The 22,547-nt window shown below is 40.7% G+C and overlaps 1 protein-coding gene across 3 annotated transcripts in view; it reads right to left on the bottom strand.

Moving 5' to 3' along the window:
• Nucleotides 1-22,524, bottom strand: part of LOC139700992 (ATP-binding cassette sub-family C member 4-like) — a 133,079-nt gene extending 110,555 nt beyond the window's left edge. For all 3 annotated transcript variants that reach the window (XM_071599541.1, XM_071599542.1, XM_071599544.1), the window contains exon 1: nt 22,403-22,524. The gene's annotated coding sequence lies outside the window, so the exon portion shown is untranslated. The remainder of the gene's footprint in view (nt 1-22,402) is intronic.
• Nucleotides 22,525-22,547: the final 23 nt, after the last annotated feature.

Here is a 22,547-nt window from a genome sequence, read left to right as displayed (position 1 = left end):
TACCTTCGAAAAAGAGAGCCTTGTGACTCTCGTACAGAAATCCTTCCTTCCTTCTCTCCTGTGCCTTAGTAAAACCTCGCTTCGTAGGGAAGACTCTCGGTACGGGCATCAGTCTCGCTTGCTCTCTTGGGACATGGGGCTCCCGCTCCGATACCTCCAGCACACCCGTCACGATAACTCTTTTTACCCAATGATTCGAGTCACCGGATTCAAATCTTCAGGATGAATAGTCGCGATCAGATTACTAAAATCAAAGGACTTCCAAACCAACCCGACAAGTTATAGATTTAACGGGCCGAATCGCAATGGGGAAAAATTAAATATAGGGGATCAGGATGGTGTGGTGGCTAATGTACAGGCTTTCCACCGAGAGGACCCGGGTTCAAATTCTCGACACAACAAATATTTTTCAGTGGTATTCCTACTTGAGGTGTTTTGTGGAGAGCATTTTGAGTGAGTACGACGTCCGTCGGATGGGACGCTAACCTGCGGACCCCTTGGCGCTTTCGACAAGAGTAGGCTAATGCCGACGCCGAGTTTCTCTCCACCCTTCCTTTCCCATCCATTCCTAATGGCGCAAATGACCTTAGCTGTCGGCCGCCTCCCATAAAAACCACTACTACCAGAATCAAATATTTTTCCTTCTTAGTGATAACGACTACACATTTAACTCGAATGATTTAAGTAGGACACTTCATCAATTTATTTTTTAATTGCACTCCGCAGAGAACATCTCTGAATTACGAGATACGTGTACGTGCTAATTAGATTACTGACACAAATTGCTATAGTATTCATAAGCTACAATACTGATTGATGGTAATTAATGGATCCATAGTATTAAAATACAACTATTAATGTGAGGAAAGACTAACTACCTATCCTCGTGTATCATGACATTGTCCTGTGACACTGTAAACATTAGCAACCATAAGATGGCAACCATAAAATTCATGTTCTCTAAGAAACTAACGTCACTATTTTGCTTATTTATGGTAACTTTTTAGATTAGCACTATTGTGCTGAAAATGGGATCGGGAGTGATGACTTGTGTACTGGCTACCTACCCCGAGAATTCGAAGCGCGGCAGTGAAAGAATTTCTCAGAGGTTTCCCAATCCCTAATTGGGGTACTACGTGGAGAGCACTTCAAGTGAAATACGCCATACGACAGGTTATACTGCGGGCTCTTAGAACCTTCAGCGACACCCACTTCAGGCTAATGCAGATGTCGTGTTTCATCCCGCCCATCTCTGAAAATTCTAGGTCTACCAAATTACGCGCCTACCCCTACTGGCGCAAATGACATAATCTCTCGGTCGCTTCCCCTAATAACTATTACAATTATTCTCATGACAAAAATATAAACGCTTATGCACTCCGTTGTGACCCATGCGATGCGACTTTGTTTACATCTGTCCTTTTCCTTTGCCACGCAACTGATTCTAATCTATTTAAAATCCCCTGCAGCATACTAGGTTGATGATGTGAGAGCATCGCCAATGAAAACCTTTCGAATTAAGAAACCTTCCGATCGATACGTTTCAAGGGAAATGACGTCTTTCGTTGCACCGCCTCTCTACCGTAAACACATAGCTTTGTCCACGAACCGAAGACCCAAACCCAACCATGATCAACCCGGAGGTTGATTTGGTGTTGGGAGGTATTACTCAAAACTCATGCTAAACGCTACACGCCAGGTGAAATTTACACATCATCATAGAAGGACCGATAAATTTCTCGGCCCCTTCTGTGGTTTCCCGGGAAGATCTCGTGCCCGTTCTCCAACATCTGCTAACCCTTACAATTTTCGCATACGAAGTCAGCTGATGGCCATAAACTGAGCAGAATTTTTTACTTACAAACATTAAACAATGTGCGAATTTGAAAGTTTTAAGCTATAATTAAGATTGCATTCAGAGGACTCATAAATTTGAGGCTTTCACAGTTGAGTCACTGTTACCTCAAAGGTAACACAGGGTTAGGTAATGATGAGGGTTTCCAAAGCCAACGCGAATCGAAACCGGTATTTCGGTCAGTAACCAAACGCTCCACACACTATGCTACCGCGCCTTCGAACCCAAGGCCGTGAGGTGCAAAATTTGACAGCGAAAATCGCCCGTTCGCTACAAGTAAATTATATTTAAAAATTTCCGCAAAGGGGCCTGACCACACTAAAAAACTCTCGGTGTCATCAATGATGACCCATCAGCTAAAGAAGACAACAATTCCTCCCACAGTGCGAGGCAAAAGAGGGGGTGGGAAAGGTTTTCGCTTGTGGATTTGGGGGAGAGAGGGGGAGGATCGACGCTCCCACCACCCACCCTCGTTCCCCACATCTGCGTTGCATCTGGCGGGGGCGTCTGGGGCACCTGCTTGCGCCTGGTCGCGACCGAAACCAGAAACGATACGTTCCGAGCGAATGGGAGAAAAATTAACCAAAGAGCACTCTTCGACAAGCGAATGACTCCATGAACGCGTTTCAGTTTCAGAAGAAAGGCGAGAGGGAGCTGGCCGGCATGGCGGTAACATTATTCGCCAGGCGCATCGCTTATGCAAAATGAGAAGCCATGACGCAAAATGTCCGAGTCGAGGCAATTAGTGTCAATTTGGATAACTAAAGGCTTGGGAATGAGTAACACCATTTCCCCGCGCAGCCTAATGGATAGCTGTCAGACAAAAATCTATTCACATGGAGAGATATCCGTACCCTGGAGGAGAGAATTCCACAGTCTTTAGATTTGAACCATTCCATTTTTCACATTTATCCTAACGGGTAGGACTTCGAGTCAAGTGAATACGTATAGGCTAATGATAAAATATATGCTTATATATATATATATATATATATATATATATATATATATATATCATATGTATAATCATAGTAATCAACCGGTCGGTTTGGTAGGTGATGGTAGAGTTCACCCAGTAATAAGCCCGACGGCGAGTGAAATCCACACATCAGGGTAGGGGGGCCAGTTCCTTTCCCTGTACCGGTTATGGCTTCCCAGGAAGATCTGGCATCCACAAAATCACATATCTTAGGTGAAGCTGCAGGTTTGCCCGGGAATCGAACCTGGACCCTCCGGTCAGTAGTCCAACACTACCCCCTGGACTAGCGCGGCCCAATATATAACTATATATATATATATGTAGATCGCGGTGGTCCAGTGGGTAGAGCGCTGGACTGCTGACCGGAGGGTCCCGGGTTCGATTCCCGGGCAAGGCACTCTGGGCAACTGCAGCACCACCCAAGCTAAAGTGATTTTTCGGGTACCAGGTCTTCCTGGGAAACCATAACCGGCACAGGGAAAGGAACTGGCCCCCCTACCCTGATGTGTAAATTTTCACACGCCATATAGGGCTTAGTACTGGTTGAACTCTACCATCACCTACCAAACCGACCTCATATACACACATATATACATCGTGGGTCGCGTTAGTCCAGGGGAGAAGTTCGGACTACTGACCGAGGTGTCCGGGTTCCCTGGCAAGCCTCTCTAGGCACTTGCAGCTCCACCCAAGCTATGTGATTTTTCGGGTACCAGATCTTCCTGGGAAACCATAACCGGCACAGGAAAAGGAACTGTGCCCCCCTACCCTGATGTGTGAATTTCACACGCCGTCGGACTTAGTACTGGGTGAACTCTACCATCACCTACTAAACCGACCTTCGGGTTGATTACTGTGTCCATGGTTTTTTATATACTATATGTTTGCACACACACATATTGTATTATACATACCTTCGTGAAGGATTCTCGGGTCTTCCACCGGGTCAAGGGTTCCATATTGGCCGACGTTTCGATGCCCGACTCGTGCATCGTCTTCAGGGTTGATGGCTGCCATTCCGTATTTGGCCGTCTTATATACCTGAGCTCCCGCCTCAGGTGACCTGTGATTGGCCCGAGGAGGGGGGACCTCCTGATTGGTCGCCGGGCAGTTGTGGTCTGTTCCTTCCTTTCTTTACTTGGTTTAGCACCGGTTTCCATGCATTGCTGAGGGAATAGCCGGAATCCCTATTGAAATTATGTCCTGCCATTTTAATTTCAATTGATTCTTTGACTATTCGGTCCCAGTAACCACCGGCGCGGGCAAGTACCTTCGTCTCATTGAAATTGATGGAATGATCCATCGCGATGCTGTGTTCGGCGATGGCTGATTTTTCCAATTGTCCCAGGCGAAGGTTTCTTTTATGTTCTTTTAATATGGAACCCTTGACCCGGTGGAAGACCCGAGAATCCTTCACGAATTAAATACGCCGGGAAAGCACCAGATCTTACTTTATATATACCTGTTTCGATGCAAGCAATGGTTAATAATTAATTAAATGAAACGTAATTACGAGGTAAACTAGGTCAGGATATCATCCCAAAAGACCAATGCTATCTCGTAATTACCATGTTAATGGCGCAGTTTATCTATCAAGCACGCTAAAAACAATTTTTGGTATCATACACAATTTGAAACATATTTGAAACCTATATTTGAAACTTACAGCGAAATACTACAAATAATTTTCATCGAAAATGCATGGGCAAGCAATATAGGAAAATACGAACGGCCATACATTTACAAGGGCTCAAAAAATATACCAGTGTGTAGTGAATTATTCGGTAACTTACTGGATTTGACGGTATGTACATCCCATCTCTGGTGCACGAGACCCACTGTCTGAAATCGTTACTGATGCGTCTCTAAAAATAACAGCGATTGCCTCCCCAGCCTTCCCCTTTTCGCCAAACTAGGTCAGGATACCATCCCATCCCAAAAGACCAATGCTATCCCGGGAGTCGCGTGCCTCCCGCAGTGAGACACGAGCATGCGTGAACTCCGCTCTCGAATGATAATCCACAATAATTCCAATCAAAACGCCGAATTTGACGCGTTTAAATCCGTTATTTCAAATCTGGCCATGAGACGCACCGCCCAAACCACACACCTATCGATCGAGAAGTTTCGAAACAGATACCCTTTCAAGTTCAGGCAATCAGAAAGGTGAGAGTAAAAAATAACAGAAACTTTACACTGCCACACACTTTTAATGTCCTATGGCCATGGTTTCGATGCTGTTCATCATCATCAGGTGATGATGAAGAACAGCATCGAAACCATGGTCGCAGGACATTAAAAGTGTGTGGCAGTTTAAAGTTTCTGCTATTTTTTTACCCTCATCATGAAGACATTCCATCAAGTTAAGCCTGAAACTGTTAACTTAATCAGTCAGGTGTTTTCTCTACGTCAATCAATAGAAACACTCATTATATAATCCGCCATTTTGTTTTTAACCGACCGTGGATAATAAGAAACAGCCGTAATGGGTCATCAGCTCATCAGAAGATAAAAATACATAATATTATCAGTCGATTCTCAAATAAAAAAACGACATTATTTGAATAAAGATTGTGATGACACCATTTCTTCATCAGTCCATTAAAACATAAATAACTCAAAACAAAAAGGTCAAAATATGGTAAATATTTGACCCAAAATGTACAAAAAAAACTGGCAGGTAAAGGAAAAATGTAAGTCACAGTAATTGCGCAAAGCAGAAATAATGTATTTGTAATTGTATAAAGATTCTTAGGATAGATAGTAAGCTCAGTAGTCATATTGATTATTGATTCCTGATGAACTCTTAAACGAACCACCATAGTGTGGAATATGCCATCTTTAGTTATTACGAAAGACCAGAGCTCCTCCTTCACGCAACATGGTCAACACGATGACAATACACACCGCTTCAGTACTCTGATTGCCAATTGACTAGCAGTGGTGAGCTTCGCTAACCGGAACGGTTTCTTTCCGACGACTGCGGACCAACGAAACCGAATCATTGGGTTGAATAGACGACTGGTGCATTTTATGTCTCTCAACAGTGAACGCCCATCAACGGGGCGTTTCATTGAACTTCAGGAAATGCTCGAAATTAACTTCGAAAATTTACTGAATGCTTTTGTCGTTCTGCTGACGTTTCTCGTAAACTATTTACATTGTTAACGACGAATCTGACTGGATACCTGAAGTACACGGTCTCGCCCACGACTGCTCAACTTAACCAGTTCGATTTAAAAATATCAACAATGGCCATCTTATGCGTTAAGTTCTCAAGACGCAATGCGAACTGCTCCGTTCCCATATATCTTCCCAACTTCACCAAGTTCCCTAAGTCCTTACATTAAGCTCCCAAATAATAAACAGCTATCAGAAAAATGAGGCGAGAGAAAAACTCCAAACCTACAGGAAACCTGTAGGTGTTAAATATGAATTTGATGGGGAAACTTCTGGTAAGGTCCTTGGCAAAACGTCACCGAAAGCCCAATAATATTTTGCTTTGACACACTTGTGACATTTTTATGCATAACTGTCAAGAATATCAAACACCTAGATATACCTTAGTTTCTGGTAACAATTATATGGAAATCTTCAAGGAATAAAAATTATAAACAAGATCATTATCGCGTTTTAAAATATTGAATAATGAAATTTATTCATCTAAAAATTCTAATATTGTCCTTTTGCCAAGTGATCTCATTATATGTCACATCATCCTACGAAAACGCGCATATCAGGCTTCAACATTTCGTCGACAATCAAAATGCACTGCATCCACCTTGACGCATAGACAATACCTACGATTTTATATATCATCCATATTGAGTAATCTATTTTAAAGCGAAAACCATGATAATTGTTCGCAAATTTCCATTTAGAAAATTACAACATACTCGTAAGATTTCGAATATTTTTTCATCATGGTTATGGCATGTGATATCTACAAAACCGCTCATAACTTCAGATACTGTGTACAAATTCATAAAACGTGTGTATTCAGCGTGTTTTTCATTCCTGACATCCATTATGTAATCGCTCTGCCCTGGAGCTGAAGAGGAGTGAGCAGCAGTCCCTAACCCAAACCAGGTTCAACATAGAAATTATAAATTACCTAGCAATTCAATGCGAACCCGCCTATACGGTCTGACAAGTACTGCTCTAAGGCCCGACACGAGTTTCCGAGAAAAACCTCGCAATTCACCCGCTCGGATCAAAAGCCTGTTTGTTTAGGCGGTCCGAATGGCGCAATTGAACGCCTATTTTTCTTTAGATCAGCATAGCATACACGAAAATCGCACAGGAATTTCGACGGCATTGAACACGCATGGGACTAAAAGCTACTTCCCTTACGAATCCAGACTCAGCCGACTGTGGCGTAAGAAGTGTTTGAATGGGATTCTTTTTTAAATTTGATCTAGAGATTCACGGGCGTCAGCTGCTGTTGCCCCCATTCACCCCGCCGACCTTCCGCTGCATGTCCTGCACTGCTGCTCTCACTCTCACTCCGCTCGGGTTTGACTCCGCCTACTCAACTCGCCCCCTTTCCCAGAGGACGTAAACAAGCGCAGGGTCAAGGTGGAGAGCTCCGACCAATTGACCCGTCCAATTTTTGCCTCCCCAGACGACGCGAAGAAATTCCCCTCGAAGCCTCGGACGGAGCGCAGACATTTCTCCGATGAGCGATCCGCGCCATTGTTTTTATCGAAACGAAGCCCAATAAAACGAAAATTATTTTAGACAAGAAAATTCAAGAGCGGAGACCATTGTAAGATAGAATTGAACAAATAAAGTTTTTACTTTTCCCCTTTATTTCTACATATATCTGTATCCATGTGATTGAACATATATCTACATGTATATTTTTACTATACATCTACATCTACATCAATACCCTGCAAGCCACCAAAAAGGTGTGTGGCAGGGGGTGCAGCACCAGGAGGAAAGGGTAAGGGATGAGGGGATTAGGGTTTTTCAAATGGATGGGGAAAGGTAAGGGGAACCTGCAAAAAAAAAAAAAATATATATATATATATATATATAAAGTATAAATATAAGCGTATAACCCTGCGCAGTCGCTACCTTGTAGGTTAATACTTATCATGTCGAGCCGGATCCTGGGCTATTTCGATTAAAAGAATTCTGGTCTCTTATTGTTCTCGGAAAAAATGACCATTTAAATCTGTCTGTCCTGCAGTCAATCTCTCTAATCTTACATTCGTGATCCCTCCGCCCGTAATACGTTGGGGTTCGTATTATGTTCTTGATGTCATCGGAAAAGGACCCATCTTTAAATGTTTTTAATAAGTTTAATCTATATTGTAAACGCCGCTGTGTAAGGGAATCCCAGCCTAAATTTTCTAGCAAAGTAGTTACGCTACTGCGTTGGTAATAGCAATTTTTGACAAATCTAGCCCCCCTCCGCTGAACTCGTTCCAATTCCGAAATTAAATTTATCTCTTGCGGATCCCATATACTGGCAGCATACTCTAGGTGGGGCCTGACTAGGGCAATAAAATATCGCCTGTATATCGCCTCATATATACCTGTGTGCGTGCGTACATTTATAATGTACATATATAATATATATATTATATATATATATACATTATATATATATATATATATATATATATATATATATATATATATATATATATATATATATACATATATTTGTATATATATGTATGTTTATATATGTCTTTTTTTGCTCGAGCAACCTAAGGCCGGAAACAAGGAAGCAAGGAGCACAAGAGGATAGCACCACATGGAGAACTCCATGGCAAAGAAGAAATACATGGATTGGACACACATTGAGGCACAATGGATTGATTGGGAATATAATAGAAGGGAGGGTTCCACGAGAAAGACCAAGAGACATGTACATAGGACAAATTAAGAAGGACGTAAAACGGAGTAGGTATCAAGGATTGAGGGCAATGACATTAAATATAATGGAATGGAGGGCTGCAGTAAACCAATCCTAGGATTAAAATACTAATGATGATATGTAAGTGGAGGAGGGGAAATGAAAAAAGTGAAAACACGGGGTGGAATGAGGGGTGGATATTATATACATATAGCGGCCAGTAAGTGATGGTGTCACGTTAAAAACACTATTGAGGAAGGCAACGGCAAACCACCTCAATTATCATTCCCAAGATTTAAATGATGATATATATATATATAATATATATATATATATAATATATATATAATATATATATATTATATATATTAATATTATATATATATATATATATATATATACACACACACACACACACACACACGAGGGTCATCCGGAAAGTAGTACCCGTTCGTGCCGCATGAAGTGCTGACGACGCGAGTAGCCGCTGGACGAGGTCAGATAGCTTCAGTGGCTTGTCTGCCTTCTCTGAGCCAAGTTGCGTGACGCTAGCATTGCCTTTGTTGTTTCTGTGATTGTTTACAATGTTTAAAAAAATTGAGAACGCCGCCAGTTGTGAAGTGAGGGCAGTGATTAAATTCCTCAATGCAAGAAACGTTCGCCCATGTGATATTCATCGCCAATTAAAGGAGGTGTATGGAGACAATGTAATGGACGAGTCGTCTGTTCGGCGGTGGTGTCGCAACTTCAACATGGGGAGGGGGAACACACACGACGATGAGCGTTCGGAGAGACCGTCTGTCATTACAGACCAACTGGTGAGCTCAGTTGACGAATTCGTGAGGAACGATCGGCGCGTCACAATTGATGACATCTGTGAGCATTTTCCCAATGTTTCTCGAACAATTGTTCATGAAATTGTTAAACACCATCCGCATTATGCAAAAATTTGTGCAAGATGGGTCCCTCGCGTATCTCAATGAGCTGGCGGCGAAGGACTATGCAGCAGGAATACAGAAACTTGTCACACGTTATGACAAATGCCTTAATTTGCTTGGAGATTATGTTGAGAAGTAGTTTAAAGTATCCTCTTTCAAATAAAATTTTTTATGTTGGTTAATATTTACTTTTGTGTCTTTATTTCACGAACGGGTACTACTTTCCGGATGACCCTCGTATGTATATATATATATATATTTCCACACACACATATATACTCATTCACATGGAAATAGATATAAGGAAAAGGGATAGGAACAAACATAAAGGATGAACGCAGTAGAGGTGGGGACGGCGGAATCAGGCAAATCACAAGTGTAAAATTATTTCCTAGGCCGGGACTTGTTATTTTGTTTAATGTACAAAAAAGGGAAGTGTTATCGGATCTCTTTTATTCATACTTGACGTTAACGACATTGGCTCCGTAGTCACTAGTAAGATACGTTTATTTGCCAACGATGCAGTAGTTTATCGTGATATCCGTGATTCTGAGGACCCAGCAGCTTTATCAGATGACCATAATGTTATACAACGCTGGTGCGATACTCGGCAATTAGAATTAAACTTAAAACAGTGTGTAGTGATGAATTTTTGGAAAGAGAGCGATTCCATCCCGAACACTTACTGCATTGGGGACACAGAAATGGAATGTGTAGACTCAATTTTTTAGGCGTTAACCTCACCTATCCTCGGTGAAACACATACGGGGAATAAGTGGAAAAGCTAATAAAAAAATTAGGATATATTAGAAGAGTACTGGGTAAATGTGATTACAAGGTCAAAGGAAAGTGTTATCTGTCGTTAGTTGGGCCTCATTTAGAATATGCTGCAAGTATTTGGAGCCTCACGAAATTGGATTAATTGCCCAATAGGATCGCGTGCATCGTTGAGGAGCCAGAATAGTAAAACGTGGTTATGATAAACTTAGCAGCGTAGTAAACTTAGCTTGGAATCACTCACGGAGCGAAGGTTAAATTACAGATTGAAGCTCTTGAATAAATTGGAAGATTTCCTCAGCAATGATGTTGAAAATGTACTATTAAACCCATCGTATTACGATAGGAGAGATCAATTAAATAAATCTAGATAGATTATGTGTACAACAGATAGATTTAAGAATTAATTTTTTCCACGAACAATAGGGAACATAATAACATTGTTCGACCGCGGCAGGGGCATGTTCGGGTAAAATTATTCTTGTGTGTAATCACCCTCTGCCACGCATCCTAGCGGTGGCTTGCAGGGTGTATTAATGAGTTAAAAAAAATAAACTGCTCTGTCCACCCTCTTAAATAAGCGAAATCCTCTACCTGCCCTCATTTCTACTTTGAAACATCTGATTAAATAAATTCATTTTTAGTAAAATTTTGAAACTATTAAAAGCATGGTCTTACCTAAATAATACCCCACAAGCCGCCGCGGGGCGCATGGCGGGGGATTTTATGTCACCACCCGTAAAATAGAATAAAACCACATGCAAATCCAAATCATGTCACCTCTACACAAATATTAGTTTGATCATACACTCGATAAATTTTAATCACACTGCAGAAAGTACTTGCATGCAACAATATTCAATAAAACAACATTTTAAATCTATCCGCTCTACAATGTATCTCCCTGATTTTACTACGGTGATCTGATCTACCATAGTAAGTCGGGGCCTGTAATATGTCTTTATCACCCTAAAGTGTACCACAAGAATGGGGAAAGGAGGGTGGTACGGGAAGTTAACAACACATTTGTAGGTACAAGACAAGACTAACAACTATCTACTAGGATGTAGCGTGACTTGAACTCGTAAAGAGAACGGTGGAAGTCAATCCCTTGATGATTGATTCGATTCATCACTGATTTAAATTTAAAAAAATGATATGAGAGTCAAGGGAATATTGTGCGGCAAATTAAGTGGGGGAGGGAGAGGCGAAGGTTGACATTTTGCGACTTTGAGATGTGGAAGATGAAGTGAGGATAGGAGACGCGTGGCGTAATATTACAGACAGCCCTCAATGTGTTATCGAAACAAAACTAAGCCAAAGAGCGTGCCATTTCTTGGACGCACTACAAACTTGGGAAACACTACTGAAGGCCGCAAACTCCTCTCGTGTCCTTAAATACAAATTCATAAAAAGATGCCACAGTTTCCATGGATATCCAACAATTTTCAATGAGACTCTCGTCGCTTTCTTTGTACTTACACTGCCAGTCCTTACGAAATGTTTCCTCTGACGTTAATCCCCGGTCACGCTGATGAAATCAATCTTTGTTCATCGATACGTTTCCGATCGGATTTTAAGTTGCGTCGAAAATTTCATTAATCGAAAAAGCTGAAAATTTTATAATCTTATATTTTTTTGTGATTTATCCCCCGTAACTACAGAATTATAATCATAAGACGATTGAAATAGCATACAAGGCATTCCTTTAGAGACCAAAATTAAGTTACACAGACGAGTTAAATTATATTCGCTTCAAGTTGAAATGTACAAGCAGATCTTGAATGTGAAAGCATTCGGAAGACCTTGAAACGACGAGATGAACTGCTCGAAACCTAGGTCAGTTATCCACGCTTACCGAGGAAAATTACCACGTCGCATTTTCCGGCCCGTTGCCATGCGCCTGGCGTTTCAGCAGGGGTGGATATCACGGTAAAAATACGCAAGGGTGATAAACGTTTCTGACAATCTCAGTTAGAAATACGTTGCCTTTACGGCTCCCTCCACCGAGGTCTACAATGATTCTCCTCGAGGTCGACCGATGTAATTATACAAATCAAAGTACAAATTACTAAGTTCTCCAAAATAGCACCCTTGTGCATTGCAATTTTGTTGCGACGCACCGATGCTAGCGCCTCTGCCAGTCGCGGTACGCTTCCTGGAAGGCTTCGACGGAAACCTCGTCCAGGCACCTCGTCACGCCCTCTTGGAAGATATCCGGCGTTACAAAATGTTTGTCTTTCAAGTTCTTTTTTATTCTTAGGCAATATAAGGAAGTCTGCCGGGTCACATCGACACTTAAGGGCGGCTGGGTCAGCGTTGCCACCTTGTGTTCGCCCAGGTACTCGCTCACGAGGAAGTTGGTGGGTGAGTTGTCGTGGTGCAGCCTCCAGTTGGCAAATATCTCCTTCCTGACGCGTTGCACTCATTTCCACAGCTTTTCGAGGATTTCCATGCAACACTTACTCTTCACTGTCTGTCCCTAAGTTACAAATTCTTTGTGGATAACGCCTTTTGTATCGAAAAAGACGATGAGCACAGCGTTACTTATTTTTTTGGAACAGACCCTGTACAGAATAATTCAAACTTCAAATTTGAATTATAAGATTTTAAAATAACGAATAAATACAAATTAAAATTGTATTGTTGCTATATATTTCTTTCTACCAGTTCTACATTTATTCTGAATGCTATAAAAGCGAGGTAGAGAGTGGAAAAGAATAGGCATTATGGATGGAATCAAGGGAAGTGGAAATATTCCAGAGCTTGGGTTACTGCAATATGGAGTGTGGGTTTTAGGAGTAGTTTCTGTCACGTTAGGACCAACGATTACAGCAGGTTGCAATTTCAGGGTCCACCAATAAATCCAACCCTAAGCCGGTAGGACTCGTGTCTATATTAATTATTGCTGTATGTGCACCGAAATTAGAGTTACTGAAACGTCTTGGAATTTGTTGAAGCCTGGTATAATACAAAACTTGATATGGTTGCCAAAGTTTTATTCAAGAGGAGCATCTCTCATCCAATCAACATTGCGGAAACGGAAAAAGCGACTTTTCGGGAGATCACCAATTGATGCACTTCACACAATTAATTAGAGTCATGGCAGTTTAAAACTTGTGGCCTACGTTAAAATTCACATAGCAAGTGAAAAATATGTTAGCAATAGGAGTATTATGATGGACTGAGAGCCGAATTAGTGACATACTTCAAACCCTCGCATAAATCTACACTTATAAGCCTCGCAGATTGCATTGCAATATAGCATTTTTCCGCTTCTGCTTCCACTCACGGCCAATTCGAAGAAACTGCGGGTAATTCCACAGCAGTAACTTAAGTGGAGTCGCCCAATGAAATACAAGATACGAGATATTTCACCGTGTATCTGGGATTCGAAACCGTATCCCTCGATCTACGGTCGAGTCCTTCATCAAGTTATATAAGCCGATAAATCCTCTTACACTGAGAATTTCTAAGAGTTCTCATGGATAAAAATAAAATATTAAGACGAATTACCGTACATACGAGTAGAATGTCACAAAGTAGTAGTAGTCGTGCGCGTTGCGCCACACTTCACAAGGTTAAAGTCACCTTTCAAACACTGAAGTGTTTACCTTTGAAAAATTCAAAGAACTGCGGAAAATGTCGCGAAAGTCACTTGGAATGGAGTCGCACGCTAAATGCGCACGCAAATGAAAGTTTCACAGGACAAAAAAACTATTGCCGTCACAGGGATTTTAGTCAAGACAAACTGAAAGACACTGAAGACCCATCTCACATATCCAGTATTCTCTCCTATATCGCATTTCGAAGAGATTCAATGAACTAAACTATCTTCTGCATTCTCCTAAGGGGTCTAGTACTTCTTCGTTTGCATGCTTTTACGTCCATTTCATTTTCACCAAACCCACATAAAGTTCAAATGCTCCCAATTTACGCTAATTCTCTTCCCTGAAGACAAAGTTTCAGAATCTTATAAAAAGCAGTATTTTGGTTCAAACTGAAACTGAAGTACTCACGATGGAAACGCTACGTCCATTATTCTGCAATGAGTAGTCTACCATTTAAGGTAGGTTTTGGATGGACACGGAGCCTAGTCACATCTATATTTCAATGCCTCGCCCAATAAGGCAACAATCTTGACAGTCACACGCTACAGTAACACTTTTATCAATGCCGCCAACACTCTACATCCTTTCATTCTATCCAACATGCCCATCTTATTCCTATTCCTTCCTCACTTGCCTTGCGACTTCCTCTCTATATATATCACGGTCTTCAACGTTCCATCGCCTATCAAAATGCTCTGCCTCCTCTGGATTTCTCCGAACAATCCTCTCCCCTCCCCCAAAAAGCCTGGCACCTCTTCATTTGTTCTCCTTTCTGTCTATTTTACCTTTTCCATCCTCCTCCTCACCCACATTTCAAAATCCTCCGATATATGCTAGTAAAATACCATTTTGATTTCTTTTTATGAAGTTATCTTTGAAAAATGTGTATAGAGTGTGTCGATTAGTGAAGTTGCAGAGTGTTGTCCTTGCGGCCAGAGCTGTTATGTTTGCACTCCGACTGAGGTACATACATGTGAAACAACGGCAATTTTAGCGCAGCACATTCTCTGGGCGCTAAAAAGGGGAGGAAGAGAGACGATGTGATAGCGTTATCGAAATGTTCAGCAGGCCCTTCAGTCGAGAGGCGGAGTTCGCGCGCGCCTCACTCCACTAAGGGGCCTTACGCACCGGATGTGGTCTGCCGAGCTGTGTGACAACATAACCCTAAACGACGGTTTCGCAGCCCCTGAGCCCTGTATACTTGGAGCTCCCCCTTCTCATAGACTTGTTTGATGCATACTCCGTCCGTACAAACTTCGCCATTCACTACGATGAGAATTTTAAGCTCATTTGGCTTGTGCAACACTCCATTTTCAATATTTACCACCGTTAATGGGGCATTTTTCACCGGTTTTATGGTGGCATATCGTCCAAAACAATTTCGTGAGAATCAATTTTCATATTTTCCGGTGAAAAAACGAGTTAAGGCGGGTGTTGGCGATGTAGTGGAAACGACAAATAGTGGAAATTTCGTGGATTAATTGCAAAATTCGAAATATATACGATTCGCGATGCAAACACAATACGTCAATATACATCGCAAAAACAACCCGGCGAGGATCCAATTTACATCGTAGTACGATTTCCAAATTCAAACACCCACCCCTTCGTTTCGATTTCACAACCAATGCCTCTTGCTTCATTTTGGTCTCATCATGAACATAAATAAAACTAAGCTCCTCGTAGGCATATAATATAGGTAGAATTGAAAAATGAGGGGACTAAAAAATTACAGATCATTTCTAACAGAACTGTGATTGCTGCGTTTGATTATCAGGAAATTTAATTTTATATATATAAATTATTAATCACCACGGTATCTAAGTGAGTTATACTCCGAGAGGAACTGCATGTAACGAATTAAATCTAGATAAAGTTAATACACCAATCACACTAGGCTAACCAAAATAAAAAAGAAAAATACTTCTCCTCCCTAGTGGTCAAAGAATTCGCTCATTTTATTTGAATATTATGATGACAAGGAGAGGTCAATCAATGCGAGTTGATCATTGGGGAATCGCCATAAATAGTCTTCTGTCGAAGACATCGATCGAGAGTGTCAATCAGTCAGTTAATAAGGTTCGAACGTAAAAAAATAATATCCACAAAACACCGAGCTCGTTCGCACATTAATTAGTGCTAAAATTTCCATGATCGCTCCCAAACATTTGTAGACGCATGAGTAAAGCCGGAGTTCCACTGTTGTCGGAAGTAAATTTCGAATAGTGCATTTTCAAATTAAATCTATCTGTACCACATTACCTCTCCCAACGGAGTACGATGAGACTAATTACAAATTTTAACGTCATCGCTAAAGAGATCGCCTTCTAATTTATACAGGAGATTTAATCTGCAATTTAAACTTCGCTCCATTAGTTATTCCCAGCCTAGCTCCTCTAATATTTTGGATACGCTGCCGAGTTCATCGCAACAGCGTTTTACAAATCTAGCTCCTCTACGCTGCATGTTATCCAATTAGGCAATATATTCAATTTCGTGAGGATCAAATATGCTAGCACAATATTCTGAATGAGGCCCAAATAGCGATAGATAACATTTCTCTTTGGCCTTGTCATCACATTTACCCAGTACTCTTCTCATTAATCCTAATTTTTTGTTAACTCGTCCACATATACCCCTTAAGTGTTTAACCCGAGAGAGATCGTGAATGAGGGTAGCGCCTAAGTATTTAATCGAGTCTACACATTCCATTTCGATGCTCCCGATGCAGCAGGCGTTCGGGAGGGAACTACTCCTATCCTCAAAAATTCATCACTACATATTCATACTTTTTCTTAAGTTTCATTCCAATTTCCAAGAGTCGCACCTACGCTAAACTAAGATTATCTGCTGAAGCTACATTATTTTCAGGACTACGGATATATCAGTAAACCACTGTGTCGTCCGCAAATATTTGTACATTACGATTAACCACGGAGTAATGCCTTCAACGCAAAGAAGGAATAGAGGTCTGATAACACTTCCATGGGGATGCAAATATACATAATAGTATAACACAGTAAAAATGATCATAACCGATGAAAATTTCCCAGGCCAACCTCGGTTTCTCAAAAAGCTATTGTTCATAGAAAACGACAACTTAACTTTTATTGGCTCCACTGGGATTGGGGTTAAGAGGCAAAGCGCGAGCAGCCGATCGCTGTACTCACTAGACTGCTACGCCGCGCGTATACTATATCCCTGCTTCTAACAATACGAGACGGGAAAGGCTAAGGAGAGCGGTGCCGCCGCTGTTCCGTGAACTTACGTATATGGCTTCAGTCACAACCAGCAAACCAATTCGGAGTTATTTTTGGGTGCCCACACGCATGGAAAATATAAACACGGACCCGCACCGATTTTTTTTGTCCTTTACGCTTTCCGTCGGAGCGAAAGAAAGGAAGCGGGTAAGCAAAAATCTGGGACTAGCGGAAGTGGGGAGGAGCGAAAAAAATTGCGGTTTTCTTTTTCGCTCCCATCTTTTCAAAACCACGAAAATTGGGGGTTGGCGGAGTGTCTTGAACTCAACACGACACAACCAACACCTACACTTGACTTGACTTGGTGGTGGTCCGTAAATATAATTGGAAATAGGTAACTTATTGTTTTCCACTCGAATTGCAGTAGATTTGGGGGCACGATCTTAAAAACACTAATGATGAAAAATCCTCGTCAAATCTCGGATCGCCAAAACGTAAACACGCTGTGAGATTCCGATATAATCAAGCCGTAAAAAAGCTAGTGAAAACTTAGATATACGTAAAGCGCAGTTTTGTATGGGTCGGAAACTCTCAAGAGTAGATAGAAAGTCTTTGAGACGTGGGCGTGGATAGGTATGATGACAATAAAATGGACAGGAAGGAGAACAAACGATGTAGCTATGGGCATGGTAGTACAGTAGACGGCTGTTTGGAGAATTTCGAAGGATGGAAGAGACACTTGAGAGACAATTAGAATGCTGAAGACGGTGCTATAGGAGAGAATGCCGGGAGACCAAGGCAGAGGGAGAAAAATAAAGACATTATGGATTGATTTAAGGGAGGTAGGAAGAAGTTAGAGCCAAATAATGAGATATTTTAATATGAAGAATGGGGTTTAAAGACACTGTGTTATGCAAGTTGGGACTTGTTGGAGTGCAGTGGTAAGCAGGGTCAAGGCCCATCAAATACCTACCCTAACCCGGTTGAATACTACTTAAAACTATTAATATTCGGAAAAGTTTCATTATTCATTCCGAATTGACGATGCCTAATGCTTTATTTTTAGGTTGTTTCGTTGATCAATACCACCTCGTTATTATGTGGACTGCAATCCCATACCTCATTCGAGTGTAAGGAAAGATAAAAAAACAGATACCTCCCAATAATATAACCTGAAAATCGTACAACTACCAAAACTGTAAATTTTGGGTTCTCAGTTAGTAATGGTTTCTCACGGAGAACGTGCGGTTCTGGGATGCAAAATATTCGTTTCACCTCTTGTGCGATTATGTAACATTTTAATGAGTGAAAAGAAGAAGACTTCGCGATCGACTTATGCTAATTAATGATGTTAATAGTTTATTTGCATTGTAAAAAATAAAAACTTTGTAACTTCCACAAAATTATGTAAATGATGGCTTCAACCTAATCAATCTGATTTCGAAAGGATCATTAGGATAAGAAACACTAAAAATAAACAGGAGTTCCAACTCTCATCAATTTTAAAATTAAGAGTACAAGGGCGGATATTTGAGGGAAAATTGGAATGGGTAGTGATAAGCAGGGGATTTCAAAAGTAGCCCATTATCGCCAGTGATTTAGAACTTTTATGTAGGCGAAATGCTTGGGGTGAAATGGGAAGGACATAGATTACAGCGGGCGAAGATGCTCGCAGATGAATAAGTAATTCATTTAGCTTTGCAGAAGACAAAACAATAGACAACTAAGGGATTGTATCTATTGTAGAATGCTTCTGAGGAGCAACACGCAAAGCATGGGATGAATATTAACTAGAAGAAACTCAATATTAATGAGATTCCAATTAAGAAAAGGGCCCCTCTCTCAAAAAGCCCCCTCTCTCACCCACCCCTCCTCTCCCTCATGATTGGTATTTAAGTGGTCTGCGACTTGTTTAATTTGTACCTGATAATGACGCTTGAGCGTTGAAACTGGTTGTACGCAAATAAAGGACAGTGGAAAGATACTTTGTATTCTTAATTTTATTAAGAAAACGGTTACTTAAACACTAAAGTACGAGAGAAAAGGGGGATGGAGAAGTTCCGGGGGCTAACGTACTGGCTTCCCACCCTGAGGGCGCGGGTTCAAACCCCGGCGGTGTTGAATATTTTCCAGAGGTATCTCGATCCCTACTTGAGGTGCTTTGTGGAGGGTACTTTGAGTGAGTACGGTTGGGACGTTAAATTGCGGACCCCTTGGCGCCTTTCGTAAAGAGTAGGCTAATGCCAACGCCGGGTTTCTCTCCACCCTTCATCCTTTCCTGTCCATCCCAAAGACCTTAGCTGTCGGTCGCCTCCCCTAAAAACTACTACTACGAGAGAATAAACTAGATCATGTAGAGCAGTTCACGTATTTGGACTGGCCAAACAAGCACTTATAAAGAGGAGGGAATTGACCACAGGATCCCTAAAATAAGAAACTTTTGTATTATTAGTAAAGGCTTCCATAAGGAGCATATCATTGTATGTGAACCTGGTCTCAGAGGCACATGGATGAGCTTAGATTTGGAGGCTTTCGAAAAGTGGGTATGGAGATGAAACTGAGAAATTAAATTAGATCGAGGGGATGGCTAATAAAGAATTGTTAAATATGGCATGAGCGGAGAGGAAGTTGTCAGGTTAAATACGATGAAGAAAGAAGTAGTTGGCGGCGGATGTTAAAGGTCGTAATAAAGGGAAATGCTGGGGAAAAATAAGGAAAAGAATAGTCATCTTAGACCACATTGAGGTGGTATATGAACTGACGATGGAAATGAAATAAGCCAAAACTTACCATTAATAGGTATATTGCCAATTAAGATATTCTTTGAGGCCTTCACAAAAGCAATTTTTATCCACATAAAACTTTAAGTTAATGATGTGGCACCCGTTGTCCGAGGTCACACATTTGTTTTCCTGTGGAGGGTCGCCGAGGGGTCAGCGTGAGCTGACATGAAGATTACCAAAAAGGGCGAGCAGGGCAGGTCAAGCTATCTCCCGTTTAGAGTTCTTGCCCAGCAGTCCAATTTCAAGCCAATCTATAGATTGGCTTAAAATAGAGTATGATTTTAGCCCCGTGGATTAATAATGCAAGGCCTTCTAACAACAAAGCATTTGCTATAATGTTTATACTTGTTTGTGTCCAATAATCAAATTTTGGAAACATTAATTCTCTTATATGAGTACTAATACACTGAATTAAAGGAGTACACAAAACGATTAGCCCAAATAAACTGACGACATAATGGAGGAGGGAATTCTACAGAAAATGGAATTGCTTTCTTCAAGTGCATGAACGTATTCATGCAATTTTTGTAATTCATTGAAGATTTTCGTAAATAAAATACCAAATGGCAAATGTATTCATTGTCACTATTCCCGCATTCCATCCTACGTCGGCAAATTACTCCTCCGCCGGCAAATTACTCCTCCGCAAAAACAATGAAACCACCTTTCAAATGGGCTTCGCGGCTATTAGAAATATGCTGTCAAGTACGATTACACAAATGTACGTCAACGACCAGTGTTTAAATACATCTACGTGGAATAAAATAAATACTGTCAATATATTCTCAAATGAAAACTATTTTCGTATATAATACCCAGATCGTCAATGAAAACACACACTAATGCGCCTCATAGGAGCAGCACGAAAGAGACCTAACAGAAAACGGATTAGGAGGGATATTTATTGATTGCCCTACTAAGGATGTTACGAGATATAACCTGTTGCTTCCCCCAAATTTGGCCTAGCACGGTGGTGGGTTGGCGGTAAATATAAAATATTAAACGCAGTGTCACTCATTTAAACCGACGTATATAGTCAATAAATAGTATCAAAGATGAGGTATTAGAATGCATATTTTGCATTAGATATATACATCCAACCTGTCCTTTTAGACAGCATAAAGACTGACAGAAGTAACGAAGGATGGAAGGAAGAAGAAAACAATGTAGGGCGGACTAAAGGAAGCTCTTGTGATACGTACAAGAATATCTTGAATGAAGACGAAGATACCATCCCTTTCACATATGTATAATTACATTGAAGGTTTTAGCACACGAAAAAACACAATTTACTCAAAAGAAATACCCTAGAAGGCAGTATGACACAATAGATAACTAACAATAAATTTTGCATGAGCTGCCAAGAAACATAAAAGTCAAGACGAAAGCTAACACCTTCGATTCCAAGACAGGAAGATACAACCAAATGAGGCATGTCGGCAAGTAACGGAAACACCAAACCCAAGTCTAACAAAACAACCGTTCACAGGCTTAATGCCAACAGTCGAGAATTTTCCTTGATTTAGTACGTAAATATGCGAAGTGCATACGTAATTGTTACGGCATTATATGCTGTATCTTAAAGAACATAGGCTTTACTGTATTATTGAGGTAATAAACAATGCAAACAAAACGACATCGAAAGGATGCCTACATGGAATATTCACAAGAAAAGTGTGGACTTCTGTATTGGAAGACGTCCTGAGAGATTAATTTCGTGCATGTATTAATGTCAGTCATTTATATTACTAGTGTACGTCCCTTATCCCATATTTTTTAAACATAATTTGGTTAACCTGTCCACGTCTGCCGGTATGAATTCTATTCAACAAGAACGATTTGGAATTATATAAAACTCAATAATAGGAAAACGGCGTCAATATTTATATGGTCTTAATGATGTGCATGAATTAAAATGGATATTTACCATTTTACAATGCATTGAACTCTGGCCATTTATGACGAAAAAATATTGAAAGCATTCATTATCGGTAGTTCACGCCACTGCACTTTTGTTCTAGCTTCTATTATAAACAAGCGATTTAGAAACTGACAATTAAGTCAATGGTAAACTATTAAACATTCACACAACGTAAACTTATTTCCAATCAAATCATTAATTTGTCACCATAAGAAACAGACTACTATAGCAGTATAAAATATTTATCACAATAAAAGTCAACCTTGCTTACTCGAAGAAGAAAAATACTAATGATCTGAAATTATTTAATGAGTTTATTCATCTAGTAAAATTATTTTCATTGGCACTAACAGTTCTTTCGAACATCTGATGACTACGACAATAGCCTGCCGTATCTGGCACGAGCCAAGGAATGTAAATTCTAATCGTACCGTCTATTTTTAGAAAACAACTTAATAAAACTCACCAAAAACCTCAGGATACCAGAAACTAGTCTTCTTTGAATCTTTAACAGACGGCGTAGGACAGGACACAAAATAAATATCCACTTCACTCCACTACCCCAAACATTGGAATCGTACGCGCCTGACTGAGTATTCTGAACATTTGAA

This window comes from Hetaerina americana, unplaced genomic scaffold (assembly GCF_022747635.1).
Source record: "Hetaerina americana unplaced genomic scaffold, ioHetAmer1.1.p SCAF_11, whole genome shotgun sequence".
Classification (NCBI taxonomy): Eukaryota; Metazoa; Arthropoda; class Insecta; order Odonata; family Calopterygidae; genus Hetaerina; species Hetaerina americana.
The sequence above is the reverse complement of the archived record's forward strand: the minus strand, read 5'-3'. Positions and strand labels throughout refer to the sequence as shown.